The following is a 6,000-nucleotide window of genomic DNA, read 5'->3' as shown; positions in this document are numbered from 1 at the left end:
CTCCATCATGCCCCCCATAGAGACCTTTATTAAGACATTCCTTATTCTGTCAGATTGCAGTTGTTGTTCAGTCATGTCTGACTCTCTGTGATTCCATTTCTTTTTTTGGCAGACTGGATTGATTTACCATTTCCTTCCCCAGCTCATTTTAAAGATGAGGAATTGAGGCAAACAGGGTTAAGTGACTCTCCCAGGGTCACTTGGCTAGTAACAGCCTCATCAGTACCCTCTGCCCCTCTGATTGGAGGGCTAAAGGGTGGAGCAAAGAACTCCTCCCAAAGCCTCCATTTAAAGAGGGGCCCCAGGCCAGCCATCTCCCGTCATTTACCCACCCAGCAGCATTCCTTCTGATTGGACTTCATCATACCCCCACCAGGTACTCTTCCCCACCCCCTTTTAGCTTACTTTTGTGTATTAGCTTCTCTCATTAGATTATAAGCTCCTCGAGGGCAGAGACTTTCTTTTTCATATTTTCATCCCCAGCACTTAGCACAGGTATCTTGCACATATTGATTTACTGAGCGACTGATCAGGCCTACTGCTTCTTTGGAGAGAGGAAACTGGAAGCAAGCTCACCTAGAACAATCTGGATGAACAGCCCCAGTTTGGCTCCAATCATAACCCTCCTCTTTATTTACCTGGCCAAGTCTAGTGAATGCTCCATATGGGTATGAGAGCATCTCAAGCTATGAATCAAGACCAACATGGACTCTCATTGTGCACCCCTTCTCCTTACCCCCCCATCCCCCTCCACCATGATGACGACTCAAGGGGAGGAATCTTGAAACCCAAGCCACAGCCATTGCTACATCACTATGACTCTCAGCTTTGATTGGTCTCTCTTTGGCCCCATAGTCCACTGACCCTGGCCATAGTATCCACTGACTGACCAAATGGTCCCAGTTTTACCACTGAGCTCTCCCATAACTGAAAGTGTAGACCAGTTTCTTCATCAAACCACCATAAACACCAACTACCTTCCTACTCTCTGACATCCATGTAGGCACTGTGCTCACTGTTGATTATGAAGGATCTCCTCCAAAAATGTGTCTCCCATTCATGTGTTAAGATCATACAAGATTCTTTGATAGATGCAACAGCAGATGTCTTTGTTCCATGATCTTCTGATTGGCCATATCAATAGAAGCCCAAACCAGGAAGACATTCCCATGCTTGCCACAGGGGTTTGCCCCTGCCATGGAGAGTATCCAGTGCAGAGGAGTTCCCTCTAGAAGGTGAGGGTCTCCAGATTCTTAGGTACCCAGATGGAAATGCTGGTGCAATCAGAAGCTCATCTCTCCAATATGTTCCTCTCCATCCCACACCACATACACTCGGAGGCAGAACCTAATCTGTGCAGGCTCCCTGCTGTCCATCTCTCAGCTCTTCGGCACCCTGCTCTCACCCTGATTTGGGCTGTGAAGAGCTTGGGAAGAAGCAAGCAGCAGGACGAGATAATGTTGTATCCTAACCACCCCCTCTCAAGACATGTTGATTTATATTCAGCAACTGCAGAAGTCTGAGAAGCAGCATTGGATCCAACTCATTCCTGCCATTCAGTTACACAATCGTTTCTGTGCAAAACTTGGTTTTAATTAAGAAATTAAGAATATACTGCTTGGGGAAACCATATGCCAAGCCACATGTGTGAAAAAATGAGATATTCACAAATGCATCTTACAGTTGTAAGAACCATAATAAGAAACCATCTTCTCTGACCCAAGAGCTTAGAAAAATTCCAAGTCAATTCTCTGCAATTCCACCTCCCCACCCCCGACACTTTGGCCTAAATCCATAACTAGCTTTTCCTCTTCATCTCAAATCTAGAGAGTTAAGCCTGGGATTGTTTTACCTATGCAAAATAGAAGAATTCATATCTAACCAGCAGCAAGTTCATGTATTACAAAAAAAAAAAAAGACATCCTGGGCTGTCTGTGATGGATGAGATCATAAAGGAAGGAGGAGGGGAGGGGGAGAAAGGAGCAAAGGTCGAATGCTAGAACATGGTCATCTGTAAAGCTGAACCTAGTGATGTGAAGAAGGCTGTTTGTCTGACTGGTCTATTCTTGCTAGGCCAGTTAGCAGCATTTAGGTTACCAAGAGGGTGGGTGTGAGTGTGAGATGGAAGTGGGGAAGGACCCAAACACTTACAAAGACTGCTGCTAATTATAAACAGCTGATGGGCCATTAAGTGTAAGATATGTAGATAGGTACAAGTATATCTATATATAGCCATTTCTCACTGGCTCTCCCCCATCTATACATGTGCATATAATATATGTGTACATATGTATGCATATATGTGTGTGTTCATGTGTGTCTGTGTGTGTCAACAGAATTTTATTGTTCCCTCTGTTGATGTGATTGTAAAGTTTGGGACTAGAGTTGTTAACTCTGGGAAATCTAAGCCACCATCTTTTTCAGACTCCATTGTAGATTTGTAAATTCATGGCTCATCCTAAAAGTAAGGATTTACATTTTTTATCAGTTAATCAACATATATTTATCAAATGCTACTTTGTGCCAGGCACTGTGTTAGGCAATGGCAACACAAATATAGAAATGAAACAATCCCTGTTCTGAAGGAGTTCAAGTTCTATGGCCGGGGGTGGGGGTGGGAGGACAACAGCTTGTACACATGTGAATGTAACTTGCCATTAGCCAGGCCCACAGCATCCAGAAAGAGCCCTGGGGAGTTCAGCGACCACTTACTCCTCCAGTAGGTCAGTCCTCTTTCCCAAGTCTCTCTATGTTCCTTTGGGCCAGACACATGGGGGTCACTTAGGCTCCCATGATCCTCTCCATGCCAACACTCTCCGTCTTCCTTGGGCATAGCCAAAGGAGGGTTAAAGAATTACATAGAAAAGAAATACAAGATAGTTTTTGGAGAGAAGACACTAGCAGTTGGAGAAATCAGGAAAGGTTTCATGTAAAACAGAATGTTTGAGCTGGATTCACATTCCAGGCATGGGAGGCCCCAGTGCAAGGGCAGAGAGAGGAACAGCACAAGGGTCATTTTGGCTGGACCGAGAGTTCGTGGGGGAGGGGAGGAATAGTGGAAGGTGTTGGCTCTAGGATGTGAAGGGCTTTAAAAGCCAGACAGGGCAGCTAGATGGCACAGTGGATACAGCACTGGCCCTGGAGTCAGGAGGACCTGAATTCAAATCTGGCCTCAGACACTCACAAGCTGTATGACCTTGCATCAGTCACTTAACCCCAATTGTCTCCAAAAAAAAAAAAGCCAGTCAGTCAACTAGCATTTATTAAGTACCTACTACATACCAGGCACAGGGCTAAACACTGGGGATACAAAGAAAGGCAAAACCCAGACCCTCTTTTCCAGTCTAATGAAGTCTAACACAGGAGTTTATGTTTGATCTTATTGTGTTTGATCCTGGGAGAAATAGAGAATCAATGGAGTTGATTGAATAGGGTGACATAGTGACCTGTGTATGTTTTTTCCAGTCATGTCAGACTCTCCACGACCCCATTTGGGATTTTCTTGTCAAAGATACTAGAGTAGTTTGCCATTTCCTTCTCCAGCTCATTGGACAGATGAGGAAACTGAGGCAAACAGGATTAAATGACTTGCCCAGGGTCACACAGCTAGGAAGTGTCTGAGGCTGGATTCGAACTCATGAAGAGGAGTCCTCCTGACTCCAGGCCCAGCGCTCCATGTTCTATGTCACTCCCTAGCTGTGCACAGTTGATATAAGGTAATTAGGTGGGAGGTACCAAAGCTGGAAGACCAGAAAAGGCTTCTTCTTGTGGGAGGAGGCATTGAGTTTTAAGGAAGCTAGTTAAGTAAATAAAGGACAGACACAAGATAAATACAGTGATTTGTGTTGGGGGCAGGGAGCGGGATGCTTCAAAGTTTATAAATGATTTCCTGTAACAACATTCCGGGGTGTGGGTAATGTGAGTCTTGTCAACCACATCTTACAAACAAGGAAATGGAAGCTCAAATGCTGACTGTGCAGTTTACTATTGTGCAACTTCCATCGCTTCTTGGTCCCAGTCGCCTCCTCTGGGGAAGAAGGCGGTTCAATTACATGGCCTGGAAGGACTTTGCATCTCATAAGTCCTGTGAGAGAAGAAGTGAATAATTTGTCCCTGGTCATACACCAAATAGGACTTTGGAGAGCCTCTGGTCCAGCCCCTCATTTAAGGATGGGACTCTGACACCAAGAATATCAGAGACTTACCCAAGGTCACAAATGGCTCAGGGCAGAGCTGGTCCTGGTCCCCTGTACTATTTATTTCGCCTGTCCTCTGTTCTTTTTCTTATCAAGTATTTACTATTTTTCTCCTCCCAAGAATCAATACTCTATGGTCAAGAGGGAAACATGTAGATAGGGAGGAAATCTTCCAAACAAACAAATTGGTTTTTTTAATTTGATTTTCTTTTAATTAATAAAAATTTTTTTTATCTCCCTCCCATCTCTCCCTACTCAGTTGAAAAAAGAAAAGGGAAAACAAAACCCTCGTAACAAATATGCATAGTCAACCAAAACAAATGACCAAATTGGCCACGTCCAAAATATATATTCTTCTTTCTTCACTCAGGATCCGTCACTTTTCTGTGAGGAGGTGAGTAAAATGCTTCCTCTGGACCCTTTGGAATCATGGTTGGTCATTGCATTATTCAGGGTTCTTGTGTCCTTGTAAGTTGTTTGTCTTTACAATCTGTTGCTGATATGTAAGTTGTTCTCCTGGTTCTACTCTCTTCACTCTGCATCAGTTCATAGAAGTCTTCTCAGGTTTCTCTGAAACAGTGCCTGTCATCATTTCCTGTGGAACAATAGTATTCCACCTCATTCGTATACCATAATTGGTTCAGTCATACCCCGATCGATGAGTGACTCCTTAGTTTTCAGTTCTTTGCTATTACAAAAAGAGCCAAGCAGACAATGGTTCCATTTAGTCTTTGAGGGAAGTCCTTGGCAGTAATGGTGGAAACATAATAGACAAACTAAAGAATTCTGTGTTCCAATTCATCTGAAGAAAAAAAAAAAGATCAAAAGTTGGGGCTTGAGATCTGACTGATCAGCCTAGGTAAAGAATCAGCCTCCGAGTTTCTCTTTGTCCAGCTCCCTCTTGGGCAGTTCTTTGTACATGTGTGATAAATTGCATAAGCTAGCTACAGTCCCTATATCACATCGGGCAGGAGGAAAGAGACTGAGTTTGCACATGACCACTTAATAAAAAATGTCAGAAAGTGCTGGAATAAGGCCAAAGGCAGGGGTCTTGAAATAATAAGGTCCCCCAAATAATTTTAAGGCACGTAAATCTCCAAGTAACAAGGGATGGTGAAAAGGAGGAACATGATAATTTCCATTTGCCCTTCTGATGGCAGAAGTGCCCCTAAAGGGTCATGGACCTGAACTGAAGGCAAATGGGCATGCGAGGAGAGGAGAGAATCAACCCATCCCTAAAAGTGATAGCAGACTCCTGCTCTAAGTGAAGATGTTGAGTTCTTTTCCGTAAATATCCAGTGTTAATTTAAATCAGTGGCCTTCTTGTTACATTAATGATATTTTAAATACTTAAGCTAAAATAATAGAAAAATCTACATCTGATTTGTTTAAAAATATTTTATTCAAATAACTCCTGATCCAAAGCCTGTGGTATAAGTGCTAAATTTGGAATCCAAGGATCTCGTTCACTCTTTAGTCTACAGCCTGTCATGGTTGAGCTCCCGGGTTCAAAGGATTCCCGTGGTGTGATACCAGGCACATGTTCATGGTTGGTTCATCAGTTTTGTTGAAGGTGACATGGAAGGAAAGAAAAGGTAACGGTCTCTAGATGGACCTAGGCAGTAGCACCTCTTCCGAACATTCCCTCTGACTGGTATGTCACAAAGGTTGGGGATGGAGAGGCCAGTGCTAGTCTGCTCCACAAAGACAGAGGCTGAGCTCTCACCAAAGCAGAAGGACCCCACGCCCTAGGCAGTGAGGGGAAGGGGGGAGGTGGAGGAGGCTGGCACTAAGTAGGTCTCTA

The sequence above is a fragment of the Trichosurus vulpecula genome, chromosome 5, assembly GCF_011100635.1.
Source record: "Trichosurus vulpecula isolate mTriVul1 chromosome 5, mTriVul1.pri, whole genome shotgun sequence".
Classification (NCBI taxonomy): domain Eukaryota; kingdom Metazoa; phylum Chordata; class Mammalia; order Diprotodontia; family Phalangeridae; genus Trichosurus; species Trichosurus vulpecula.
Note: the sequence above shows the minus strand (reverse complement) of the source record.